The following is a 14,951-nucleotide window of genomic DNA, read 5'->3' as shown; positions in this document are numbered from 1 at the left end:
TCACCACCCACAAAGTACACCACCCACCAAGTACATCACCCTAGGATAACACCACCCGTGATAACATCACCCACAAGTACATCACCTAGGATAACACCCACCCAGGATAACATCACCCAGGATAACAACCCACCAAGTACACGATCCACCAAGTACATCACCTAGGATAACACCACCCAGGATAACATCACCCAGATATCACCACACAAAGTACACCACCACCAAGTACATCACCTAGGATAACATCACCCAGATAACATCACCCAGGATATCACCATCCACCAAGTACACGATCCACAAGTACATCACTAGGATAACACCACCCAGGATAACATCACCCAGGATATCACCACCCACAAAGTACACCACCCACCAAGTACATCACCTGGATACACATCACCCAGGATAACATCACCAGGATAACACCACCCACCAAGTACACGACTCACCAAGTACATCACCTAGGGATAACATCACCCAGGATAACATCACCCAGGATAACACCACCCACCAAGTACACGATATCCACCAGTACATCACCTAGGATAACACCACCCATGATACACCACCCAGGGATAACACCACCCACCAAGTACACCACTCACCATGTACATCACCCAGGATAACACCACCCGTGATAACATCACCCACCAAGTACATCACCCAGGATAACACCACCCATGATAACATCACCCACCAAGTATATCACCCAGGATAATAACACCACCAGAATAGCATCTCCCAGGATAAAAGCCCCACCAAGTAAATCACCCAGGATACATTACCCAAAATAAAGCCACCCAGATAACATCACCATTGATTACATTATTTTTTTTATCCTTTATTTAACTAGGCAAGTCAGTTAAGAACAAATTCTTATTTACAATGATTGCCCACCGGGGATCTGGGGTTAACTGCCTTGTTCAGGGCAGAACGACAGATGTTTACCTTGTCAGCTCAGGGATCAATCCAGCAACCTTTTGGTACTGGCCCAACGCTCTAACCACTAGGTTACCTGCCGGTAGCACCACCCCTGGTGATACCACCCACCAAGTACATCACCCAGGATAACAGCACCCAAGATAACACCATCCAGGACAAACACCACCCATGATAAACATAACCCAGGATAACAGCACCAAAATAACACCATCCAGGACAACACCACCCATGATAACATAACCCAGGATACATCACCCAGGATAACACCATCCAGGATAACACCACCCATGATAACATAACCCAGGATAACATCACCACCGAGTAGACATGGCAATCATAGGCATCCATGTTTTGGCTTCAGTGTGTGTGTGTGTGGTGTGGTGTGTGTGTGTGTGTGGTGTGTGTGTGTGTGTGTGTGTGTGTGTGTGTGTGTGTGTGTGTTGTGTGTGTGTGTGTGTGTGTAAATAAAAAAATGCTGTTCCTTACGAAAATAGAAGCACAGCTCCAGATCCCTGCATGGTGAATGTTAACTCCTGCTACAGTAATGAACGCCACCAATTAAATCATTTCAGTGGATTAGAGTTTCATCCCAACTCCACAAATAGACTCAATCAGGCTTTGAAACCATTAAACTTGTGTCTGAACTTTACCTCCCCACACGGAGAGCTGAGCGCGACACAAACCAGAGACTGTTCTGTTTAACATCATCTTAATGGCTTATGCGGACGGTAACCACGGATCACATGCATCATTTGGAGTGTTTGAAGGAATAGTAAAAGCATCGTCATGACAGTTGTCGCTCTGTACTGAAAGTGCTCTACCTTGCTGACTTGCATAATATTTTTATTGACAGTGGACAAATTAAAAAAATACTTAAATATATTTTTGGGTGTAGTATTCCTTTAAGTACTGGAGAAACAGATATACACTAACGTTCAAACATTTGGGGTTACCTAGAAATGTCAAAAAAAAAAGAAAAGAAAAGCACAATTTTTGTCCATTAAAATAACATCAAATTGATCAGAAATACAGTGTAGACATTGTTAATGTTGTAAATGACTATTGTAGCTGCTGGAGGGCAGATTTTTTTATGGATAATCTACATAGGCGTACAGAGGCCCATTATCAGCAACATCACTCCTGTGTTTCAATGGCACGTTGTGTTAGCTAATCCAAGTTTATCATTTTAAAAGGCTAATTGATTATTAGAAAAACCTTTTGCAATTATTGTAGCACATCTGAAAACTGTTGTTCTGATTAAAGAAGCAATAAAACTGGCCTTCTTTAGACTAGTGAGTATCTGGAGCATCAGCACTTGTGGGTTCGATTACAGGCTCAAAATGGCCAGAAACAAAGCACTTTCTTCTGAAACTTGTCAGTCTATTCTTGTTCTGAGAGATGAAGGTTATTCCATGTGAGAAATTGCCAAGAAACTGAAGATCTCGTACAACGCTGTGTACTACTCCCTTCCACAGAACAGCGCAAACAGTCTCTAACCAGAATAGGAAGAGGAGTGGGAGGCCCCGGTGCCAAAACTTAGCAAGAAGACAAGTACATTAGAGTGTCTAGTTTGAGAAACAGACAACTCACAAGTCCTCAACTGGCAGTTTCATGGAAATAGTACCCGCAAAACACCAGTCTCAACATCAACAGTGAAGATTCCGGGATGCTGGACTTCTAGGCAGAGTTGCAAAGAAAAAGCCATATCTCAGACTGGCCAATAAAATAAAAAGATTAAGATGGCAAAAGAACACAGACACTGGTCAGAGGAACTCTGCCTAGAAGGCCAGCATTTTCTCGCATGGAATAGCCTTCATTTCTCAGAACAAGATAGACTGATGAGTTTCAGAAGAAATTCTTTGTTTCTGGCCATTTTGAGCCAGAATAGTCATTAACAACATTAACAATGTCTACACTGTATTTTCTGATCAATTTTATGTTATTTTAATGGACAAAAAATTTGCTTTTCTTTCATAAACAAGGACATTTCAAGTGACCCCAAACTTTTGATGGTAGGTATATATATAATATATATGATATATATCATTTTTTTTTTTAAATGGTTTTTCGACAGCCGGATAGGAGGATGTTGCGGCTTTATAGTGAAACGCTGACGTAGTCCTAATTTAAAACCAGTGCGTTATTACTCATTAAAAACAACAGTTGAATTCCAGTATCACATCCATTATTCAACAAAGCAATGGGAGATGTTTCTGTTAGCCATTTTAAAACAGCATTAAAAGAATCACAGCGAAAATGTGGGCTTACTACTGTATGTTTATCGTTTAATTTACTCTGTCTCTGTCTCTCTTTCTCTCTCTCCCTCTTGCTCTCTGTCTCTCTCTCTCCTCTCTCTCTTCTCTCTCTCTCTCTTTCTCTCTCTCTTCTCTCTCTCTCTTTCTCTCTCTCTCTCTCTTCTCTCTCTCTCTGCCTCTCTCTCTTTTCTCTCTCTCTTGCTTCTCTCTTTCTCTCTCTCTTGCTTTTCTTCTTGCCCTCTCTCTTTCTCTTTCTCTTTCTCTCTCTCTCTCTCACCCTCTCTCTCTTGCTCTCTCTCTCTCTTGCTCTCTCTCACCCTCTCTCTCTTGCCCTCTCTCCTTTCTCTTTCTCTCTTCTCTCTCTCACCCTCTCTCTCTCTTGCTCTCTCTCTCTCTCTCTTGCCTCTCTCTCTTTCTCTTTCTCTCTCTCTCTCTCACCCTCTCTCTCTCTTGCTTCTCTCTCTCTCTCTCTTGCTCTCTCTTCTCTATCTCTTTGCTCTCTCTCTATCTCTCTTGCTCTCTCTCTCTCTCTCTCTCTCTCTCTCTCTCTCTCTCTCTCCTCTCTCTCTCTCCTCTCTCCTCTCCTCTCTCTCTCTCTCTCTCTCTGTGTCTGTATGTTGCCTACCTCCCGTTGTTGCTGCCTCCACCCCTGGGTCTGGGTCTATCATTGCAGGTAAGGAAGACTTCCCTTCATACATAGGTGTTGGACCACTGATTTGTCTTACCCTGACTATGTATTATTCATTTGCAACATATCCTGTAGTTATACTATCTCAAAACCCCAACATGATGCAGCCCTTTTATAGAAATGTGGACATTCACATACACTGAGTGGACAAAACATTATAACACCTGCTCTTTCATGAATTAGACTGCCCAGGTGAATCCAGGTGAAAGCTATGATCCCTTATTGATGTCACTTAAATTCCACTTCAATCAGTGTTGATGCCAGAGAGTCCATTTTTAGTTTACCAATGCAAAGTCTACTTGTTAGGAGAGAGATACATTAAGATTTAAACAATTCTTTGAGAAATAGGTTTGACAACAACAGTGATTTGATTCCCTGTTCCCATTGCCCCTGGATGTGTTCTCTTCACCTATTCCCACCATCAACTCTCCTCAATTTTCTGTTCATTGAACAGTGAAATGGGACTAACATATCGTGCATGTTGGTCAGGTGTGTGTCTTATCAAATAAATTGAACAGTGGGGTAGAAGAACCAACCATTTTGGTTATGGGAGTGGCAGAGGCTGAGGATCCGGGATGCGAAAGAGAGTGTAAGTAGAGAATAGTGGAGTTGCGGTGGTGGGGTGGAGGAGGAAGAGTGTAGTGGTGGAGGTTGGGTGGTTGGTGGTTGAGGGAGGAAGAGGTAGCTGGTGAGGTTGGGATGGTGGTTGGTGGGAGAGTGGTGGTGTGAAGCGTTGGGGTGGTGGTTGGTGGAGGTCGATGGTGGTGGTTGAGGAGGAAGAGTAGTTGTTGGACGGTGGTGGTGGAGGCGATGGATTGGCAGTGGTGGTGGCGTGGTGCTGAGGTTGTGGTGGAGTTGGTGTGGTGCGTGGAGGCGATGGCAGGAGGTGCGTGGAGGAGGAAGGAAGGTAGTGGTGGTGGTGGTGGGGGTGGTTTTGGGGGTGTGGTGGTGGTTGGGGTGTGGAGGTGGTCGGTGTGGTCGGCGGGTGATGGTGTGGAGGTTGGGTGGTGGTGGTTGGGTGTGTGGTGGTTGGGGGGTGGTTGGGGTGGTGGTCGGGATGTGGTCTGGGCGGTGTGGTATGGGCGTGGTGGTGTGGTTGGGGTGGGGTGGGGTGGTTGGGCGTGCGTGGTCGCGGGGTGGTGGTCGTGGGTGGCGGTGGTTGGGGGGTGGTGGTGGTGGTTGGGGTATTGGGGGGAGGTGGTGGTGGTGGTGCGAGGGTGGTGGTGGTGGTAGGGGTGGTTGGGTTGGGCTGGGGTGGTGAGGTGGGGTGGTTTATGTTATTGACTTACCTGCTCTGGATTTGGTCTGTGTAGGGTTTGGCTGCTGGGCTAACAGGGAGAGAGAGTGAAGGGTGAGAGAGAAGAAGACAGGGGGCGGGGGCTGGGAAGTGAGGAAGAAGATGTGGAGGAATCACTGACCCATGCAAATTACACCTGCTTTCCCCGCGCCCCCCCCCTAACCTCCCTCTCTGTCTGTTGCTGGCAGTGAAATTCCAATATCACTGAAATATTTTAGGCAGCCACCCGCGGCACCGCACCGGGGGCAGGCTCGCAGGCACCCCCAGCTCATTAAATATTGACAGCAGGCCAGGACGCCATAAGAGTCTGCCTCCTGACCCCTCATCTCCTCCTACCACCCACTACTACCCCCTTCTGTTACCCCTCTACCACCCCTCTCTACCCTTACTACCCCTTATTAATTTTCTTTATTCTCTTCCCACTTTTTTTTTATTTGTCTTTTTTTTTTTTTTGGTTTTTTTTTTATCTTTCGACTACCCCTCTACTACAACTCTACTACCCCCCTCCTACCCCTCTTACTACAACTCTACTTACCCCCATGTACTACACCCTCTAGTACCCCTCTACTACCCACTTACTACCCCCCTACTACCCCTCTTAGTACCCCTCTACTTCCCCTGCTACCCCCCTACTATCCCTACTACTACCCCATACTTCCCCCTGCTACCCCCTTACTACCCCACTACTACCCCTCTACTACTTCCCTACTACCTCCGTACTACCCCATACTTCCCCCTGCCTACCCCCCTACTATCCCACTACTACCCCACTACTACCCCCCTACTACCCCCTACTACCTCCGTACTACCCCATACTTCCCCCCTGCTACCCCCCTACCTATCCCACTACTACCCCACTACTACCCCTACTACCCCCATACTACCCCCTTGCTACCCCACTACTACCCCCTCTACCCCCTTACTTTTACCCCCCCACTTACTACCCCACTACTACCCCCCTGCACCCACACTGCTACCCTCACTACTACCCCACTACTACCACCACTACTACCCCTACTACCCACACTTACTACCCACTACTACCCCTGCATCTCTTCTCGTGTGTGTGCAGCCTGAAGAGAAGCTGAAGGACAGCTATTAGGAAAACATCTCAGCTCCTTGTGATGTATCTAGAACACACCGACTTCAAAGGCACTAAACGTTCATCTATTTGTAAGTGTACTCCCATGTTTGTTTACTAGTTAGTTAGGGGCTAGTGAGGCTGATGAGCCTTTTGAAGTGAAGAACGAGTGGTAATGCAGGCTGGTATTAACAAATAGGGAACACACTAATCATCAGGGCCCCCTCTACCCATGTAATCATATTAATTATGAACTAAAATGCTAAACTGATCCTAGATCAGCAGGCCTGCTCTGAGATGCTTTATGGAACAACATGTACAGTATATTCCACAATATTCTCAGCCATGCTTATTATGAACCGAATAAAAGTATATATATGATATAATATAATATATATATTATACATATATTATATTATATATGTATATATACATTATGTATATATTATATTATACATATAATATTATATATATATATTATATTATATACATATATTATATTATATTTGATATATATATATTATATTATATATATATTATATTTTATATTATATATTATATTATATATTGTATTATATACATATATTTAATTTGATATATATATATATTATATATATTATAATATATACATATAATATATTATATATATATTTTATATTATATTATATATGATATATATATTAAATTATATATATATTATATATATATATTTTATATTATATTATATATGATATATATATTAAATTATATATTTTATAATATAATATATCTCACTAATAAGAGTACACATGTGCATAGGTCCAAGTGCAGTTCAAGAAGATCACGTACATTGATGGGCATGTGTTCTGTGGACTGACTCGGATATACAGTATTTAGGCTTTTTATCAAATCACATGCTACATGCTGAATTTGAAGGCTTTTAGTATTTCATACAGATGTGTGTCAAAGGTTGGTTCAGTTAATACATCATACCTTTTAAATTAGATCTTTGTCATTTATGTATTATGTCCCAGGTTCCGATGGTGGATATTTTGCACGACTTCTCATAGGGCTCTGGTCAAAAGTAGTGCACTACATAGGGAATAGGGTGCCTGTGGGGAAGCATCGGAATCTGAGAGGTTGTTTATCCACCGCTCTGCAAACATCTCACTGTTGCCATGGTAATCCAGGCCACGAGCGGCGGTGAAAGACTTTACAAAGCTCTCCGCTGTGTATTCTCTCTTAGAAACCTGTAGTTTGTCACAACATGTTTATGTGGACTGTGTGTTTGTTGCTGCTGTCCAGGCCATCTTGCTGGGTCACAAAATGTAAAGTGACAGATGTTCAAATGTTTGTCAGTGAATTATGACTACTCTTCCCATGTAGAGCATAAACTGATGTGACATCACACTGCCCTTTCCTCTGTGCATAGAGCTCTGTACATAAATCAACTGTTGGGCAAATGACAAATAGGCTTGTCCATCTTTCTGGGCCCAGTCCATTCCTGCATAAAGCTCTGTAGATTGTGTACGGGTGAATCTTAATTGTATTTGCTTGATTCCTCACATCCTCTCTCCTCACCTCTTTCTCCAAGCGCTTACCGTTTTAAGGAGGTGAGAGTAGAAGATGTGAGGAATCAAAGACAATTGAGATTCACCCTTTGACGGGAGTTGCTTCATATCTAAACTACTGGTATGTGAATGATGGTCATTTTGTCACTAGTACTGTATACAAGAGGTCGAAGCAACACGAAAACATGGCTAATCACTTCATGAATATATTAATCATGTCCTATTTTCATCCCGCTTAGCTGCCACATCTCCATCGAAAACGAACAACTGACCTCTAACATTTGGCTATTGGTAGTAAAGGATACTGTATGGCTGTCATTGGAATATCATACCTTTTCTGCATAGCTCTTCCCTCTCCACCTCAAACCCTTTGTTTCATCTCCCTCTTTGCTTCAACTCTCTCTCTCTCTCTCTCTCCTCTCTCTCTCTCTACTCTCTCTCTCTCTCTCTCTCTCTCTCTCTCTCTCTCTCTCTCTCTCTCTCTCCCTCTTTATCTTTCTCTCTCTCTCCCTCTTCCTCTCTCCCTCTTCCCTCCCTCCCCTCTTCCTCTCTCTCTCTCCCTCTTCCTCTCTCTCTCGCTCTCTCTCTCGCTCGCTCTCTCTCTCTCTCTCTCTCTTCTAAGCACCACGCCTCTCTTTCTCTATCACTCTCTCTATCTCTGTCTATCTCTCTATCTCTCTAAAGCATACACTCTCTTTATCAATCCTATCTCTCAAGCACACTCTTCTTTCTCTATCCACTCTCTCCTATATATCTCTCTCTATCTCTCTAAAGCTCTCTTTTTCTCTCTTTCTCTATCACTCTCCTTCCTCTTTCTGCTCTGCGTGCCGTGGACACTGGTTTGGTGTTGTAATATGTGTTTCGCTAGAAGCTGGGCCTCTAGTGGGGTGGGGAGGCCCAGGGCCATGGAACCCCTCTCTTTCACTTGATTAGTGTTATCTGTTATCATTCTGGCTGCTTCAAGTTCAGTAACCTACCTCTCCTCTGCCTATTGGTGTGTAAGATAGGTGGCTCGTGTGCATGGTGTAAAGTACTTAAGTAAAAATACTTTAAAGTACTACTTAAGCCGTTTTTTTGGGGTACCTGTACTTTGCTTTCCTATTTATATTTTTGACAACTTTTACTTTTACTTCACTACATTCCTAAAGAAAATAATGAACTTTTGACTCCGACACCCAAAAGTCCTCTTTACATTTGAATGCTTAGCATGACAGAAAAAGGACCAAAAAAAATAAACGTCCTCTCACTTGTCAACTGCGTTTATTTTCATCAGACTTAACATGTGTAAATATTTGTATAAACATAACAAGATTCAACAACTGAGACATAAACTGAACAAGTTCCACAGACATGTGCTAACAGAAATTCAGTAATGTGTCCCTGAACAAAGGGGGGGTCAAAATCAAAAGTAACAGTCAGTATCTGGTGTGGCCACAGCTGAATTAAATACTGGATGTGCCATCTCCTCCTCATGGACTGCACCATATTTTGCCAGTTTTTGCTGTGAGATGTTACCCCACTCTTCCACCAAGGCACTGCAAGTTCCGGACATCTCGTGGGAGAATGCCCTAGCCCTCACCATCCAGATGCAAACAGGTGCCTGACGTGCTCAATGGGATTGAGATCCGGCTCTGCGCTGGCCATGGCAGACAACGACATTCGGTCTTTTAGGAAATCATGTAGCACAGAACCGAGCAGTATGGCTGGTGGCATTGTCATGCTGGAGGTAATGTCAGGATGAGCCTGCAGGAAGGGTACCACATGAGGGGAAGGAGGATGTCTTCCCCTGTAACTCACAGCGTTGAGATGCCTGCAATGACAACAAGCTCAGACCATGATGGTGTGACACACCGCCCCAGACCATGACGGACCCTCCACCTCCAAATCGAGTCCCGCTCCGGAGTACAGGCCTCGTGTAACACTCATTCTTTCGATGATAAACGCAAATCCAACCTCACCCTGGTGAGACAAAACCATATTCGTGAGTGAAGAGCACTTTTTGCCAGTCCTGTCTGGTCCAGCGATGTGGGTTTGTGCCCGTAGGCGATGTTGTTGCGGTGATGTCTGATGAGGACCTGCCTTACAACAGGCCTAGAAGCCCTTGAGGAGTTGGTTCCTGGTTAACTAGGCAGTTGTTGCTGCCATTCCTGTACCTGTCCGCAGGTGTGATGATTCGGATTACTAATCCTATCAGGTGTTGTTACATGTGGTCTGCCACTGCGAGGACGATCAGCTGTCCGTCCTGCTCCCCGTAGCACTATCTTAGGCGTCTCACAGTACAGCAACATTGCAATTTATTGCCCCTGGCCATATCTGCAGCCTCATGCCTCCTTGCAGTATGCCTAAGGCATGTTCACACAGATGAGCAGGGACCCTGGGCATCTTTCTTTTGGTGTTTTTTCTTTGGTGTTTTTCAGAGAAAGCCTCTTTAGTGTCCTAGTTTTCATAACTGTGACCTCTAATTGCCTACGTCTAAGCTGTAGCTGTCTTAACGCAGTTTCCACAGGTGCATGTTCATTAATTGTTTATGGTTCATTGAAGAAGCATGGGAAACAGTGTTTAAACCCTTTTCAATGAAGCTATGTGAAGTTATTTYGATTTTTACGAATCATCTTTGAATGACAGGGTCCTGAAAAAGGGATGTTTCTTTTTTTGCTGAGTTTGTTTGTCTCGCTCCAGGCTACATGCAAAATGTATCTCAAGGGAATGTGTTCTCTCTCCAACTCTGCTCTCTTCAACTACCTACATCTATAACCTTTTGGCTTATATAGCCCAGTAATACCGATAGCCTAATATAATGGTCCATGTGAGAATCTCTGGCAATTTAACCTATTTCTTAGGTTTGTTGTTATATTACTTATTTTTTGCACAGAATTTCTGGGACCATGATTGGCAAGCCAGCTGCTTCACACACTCCTAAAATAACATTTGCGCGACTGCGGTCAGTTTCAGGAGCAGTTCCTGCTGGAAAAACCTGCTGGAACAGAGTGAAGAAATCAGTCCTGGACAGACCTTAGAGATCAAATAGCATTTGTACTGCATAGCATTTTTCTTTATTAAGCGCTTCTGTGTACTGTCTACACATCAACTTTAGGAGGGGAATAAACCTGGATATAATGCTTTACGGATCTATTGTTTAGCTTTTGATGGGTTGTTTTTTTTCACAACAAATACTGTAAAATATGTTGAGAGTTTTAATGTGTCTGTTGGGATAGGAATGGCTGTAAGCTCACCATAACACGTACTATTGCATGACACTATTTCCCATCCACTCTGTTTTATTGCTGGTAATATTACTGAGTAATACGCAGTTGAACACACATATTATCCTTTGTGAAGAGCATCTATAAAAGTGTGTGTGTGTGTACACATGCACACGCACACCCACGCTCTTGCGTGCGCAACACACGCAAACACACACACAGTTTTGTATTACTGTCCTTGTGGGGACCAAATAATTGATTCCCATCCAAAAACGGACACATGTTCTAACGCGAAGGTTTGTTTAGGCGAAATGCTTGTGTTCAGTTCCGACAATGCAGTAATAACCAACAGTATATCTAACCTAACAACCACAACTACATACCTACACACACACACAAAGTTGTAAAGGGATAAAGAGATATTGTACATAAAAGATATATGAGATGAGGGTGGGTACAGAACGCATGGCAGATCAGTATGAATGGTTATAGGAGTACGCGATATACATATGAGATGGCAGTACTGATCTAGGGTAGTGATAACAATAAAGTGGCATGTTTTTTTAAAGTGGCTATGTGACATGTATTGCATAAAGATGGGCAAAGATGCAGTACGATAGATGATATAGAGTACAGTATAATTATACATATGGACGCCATGGGTAATGTAGGGTAGTAAACATCTGTATTTAGATGGCAATTGCTTAAGTGGCTATGGATACCATTTTTTACATAATTTCCATCCATCCCATTGTTTTTAAAGCTGGCTGGAGTGAGTCAGTATGTGGCAGCGGCACCGCTAAATGTTAGTGCGGTCTGTTAAACAGTCGATGGCTGAATAGAACTTGTTTTCAGTCTCTCACGTCCTTGCTTTGATGCACCGTACTGAACCTCGCCTTCTGGATGATAACGGTGGGTGAACAGGCAGTTGCTTTGGTGGTTGTGGCCTTGATGATCTTTTATGGTCCTTCCTGTGACATCGGTGGTATAGGTTCCTGGAGGGCAGTAGTTTGCCCCTTGGTTGATGCTTCTAGCAGACCCTCACTACCCTCATGGAGGAGCCTTACGGTGTGAGGCGGAAAAGCAGTTGGCGTACCAGGCGTGTACAGTCACCGACAGGATGGCTCTCGATGTCGCACTGTAGAAGTTTGAAGTGTTTTGTGAAAACAAGCCGAATTTCTTTCAGCCTCCTGAGGTTGAAGAGCGCTGCTGCGCCTTCTTCACAACGCATTGTCTGTGTCGAGCGGACCAGATTCACGTTTATCCCTGGTTGTACACCGGGAACTTTAAAACTTTCCACCTTCTCCCTACTGACCGTCGAGTGATAGGGGGTGCCTCCTCTGCTGTTTATCGAAGTCACAATCATCTCCTTGTTTTGTTGACGTGAGTATGAGGGTTATTTTCCTAGACAGCCCACACTTCCGAGGGGCCCTCACCATCCTCCCTGTAGGCCTCTCGTCGTTCGTTGGTGATCAAGCCCTACCACTGTAGTTGTCATCCGCAAACTTGATGATTGAGTGGAGCAGTGCAATGGCCACGCGTCGTGACCGTCGTAAACAGGAGATACGGAGAGGGCTCCAGAACGCACCCTGTGGGCCCCAGCTTTGGAGGATCCAGCGGCGTGAGATGTTTAACCTACCCTCACCCACCTGGGGCGCCCGTCGAAGGAGTCCCAGAACCAGTGCACAGGGCGGGGTCGAGACCCCAGCGTTCGAGCTTGATTTACGGAGGTTGAGGTACTTGGTGTTTTTAAATGCTGAGGAATCGATGAACAGCATCTCACATGGTATTCCTCTTCCAATGGTTTAGGGGCATGTGTGCATGGTTGCCTTGCGATTGCGTCGTCTGTGGACCTATTGGGTCGGTAAGCAAATTGGAGTGAGTTCTAGCGTTGTCCGGTTAGGGGGAGATATGCTGTCCTTGACTCAGTCTCTCAAAGCACTTCATGCATGACGGATGACGTGCTACGGAAGGCGCGGTAGTCGTTTTGCTCAGTTACCTTACGCTTTCTGGGGAACAGAACAATGTGGGCCTCTTGAAAGCATGCTGGGAACAGCATACTGGATAAGATTGATTTGAATATTGCGTAAACACCACCAGCCAGCTGGTCTGCGGCATGCTCTAGCACCGCGCTGTGGAATTGCCTGTCTGGGCCCTGCAGCCTTGCACAGGCTAACACGGTTTAAATGTTTACTCACCTCGCTGAGTGAATGAGAGCCGCAGGTTTATGTAGGCGTCATCGATTAGTCAGTGCACTGTATTGCCTCAACCGGGCCAAAAAAAAATGTTTAGCCTGGTTCTAGGGAGCAAGACATCCTGGCCTCGCGCCGGGGCTGGTTTTCTTTTTGTAATCCTGATTACTGAGACCCCTCCACATACCTCTTTGGTCTTGAGCTGTGAATTTCGACTCGATTTTGTCTCTCTGTACTAGAGACTTGGCCTGTTTGATTGCCTATGCGTGAGACGAGATAGCTACACTGTTTGTATTCGAGTCATGCTTCCCGGTCACCTTGCCCTGGTTAAACAGTGGTTCCGCCTTCAGTTTCACAGCGATCTGCCGTTCAATCCCACGTTCTGGTTTGGAATTGTTTATCGTTGCATGTGGGTACACCATCGTCAATGCCACTTCCTAATTGAAACTCTGCTCACGACAATGCAGCAATATCGTCCAATATTGTTGTTGGACGCGATGCCGAGACCAATTTTCCATCGCAGTATCGAAGCAGTTGAAACGTTGGATTCAATTGGTCGACCAGCGTATACACAGACCTTGAGCGCGGAGCTTGTGAGTATGTTGGTTTTTGTTTAGTGCGAATCAAAAAATGGAGTTCTGTCACTTTCCGAAAGGGGCGGGGAGGGCCTTTATAAGCGTCCGGAAATTAGTATAACAATGGTCTAGTGTTTTTCCAGCCTGGTAGCACAATCGATATGCTGATAGAATTTAGGGAGTTTGTTTTTAGATTATGCCTTGTTAAAATCCCCACGTACGATGAATGCAGCCTCAGGGTTGTGTGTTTCCAGTTTACAAAAGAGTCAGATAAAAGTTCGTTCAGGGCCATCGAGTGTCTGCTTGGGGGGGAATGTATACGGCCTCGTGATTATGATTTGACGAGAATCCCTTGGTAGACTAATGCGGTCGACATTTATTGTGAGGAGTTCTAGATCAGGTGACAGAACGACTTGAGTTCTTGTGGTGTTTTATGATGATCACACCACGTTCTCGTAATCATAAGCATACCCCCCCGCCCTCTTCTTACCGGAAAGATGTTTGTTTCTGTCGGCGCATGCGATGGAGAAAAACCAGCTGGCTGCACTGACTCAGTAGCGTCCCTTGAGTTTAGCCATGTTTCCGTGAAGCAGAGCACGTTGCAATCCTGATGTTCTCTCTGGAATGCTAACCGCGTGCTCGGATTTCATCGACCTTATTGTCAAGAAGAGACTGGACATTGGCGAGTAGTATGCACTAGGGGTGGAGCGCGATGTGGCCGTCTCCGAAGCCTGACCACGAGACCGCCACGTTTTCCCCTTTTTACGGCGTCGCACAAAGGGTCGCCGGCTGGGATCAGAATCCATTGTATTGGTGGAAGGCAAAACTCTGGATCCGTTTCGGGAAAGTCATATTCCTGGTAGGAACGATGATGAGTTGACGTTAATCGTATTATTTCAGTAGTTCCTCCCGACTGTATGTAATGAAACCTAAGATACCCGCCAGGGTACCGATGTAAGAAAATAACACGTAAAAAACAAAATACATGCACTATTTTCCAAGTGGAACACAAAGCGAGGCAGCCATCTCTTTTCGGCGCCGGATGAGGTTAGGTTTAGGGTTAGGGTTAGGGTCTAGGTTTAGGTTTAGGTTTAGGGTTGGTTTAGGTTTAGGGTTAGGTTTAGGGTTAGGTTAAGGTAGGTTAGATTAAGGTTAGGGAAAATAGGAT

Source organism: Salvelinus sp. IW2-2015, linkage group LG15 (genome assembly GCF_002910315.2).
Source record: "Salvelinus sp. IW2-2015 linkage group LG15, ASM291031v2, whole genome shotgun sequence".
In the NCBI taxonomy this organism is placed as follows: Eukaryota; Metazoa; Chordata; class Actinopteri; order Salmoniformes; family Salmonidae; genus Salvelinus; species Salvelinus sp. IW2-2015.
This window is presented reverse-complemented; position numbering follows the sequence as displayed.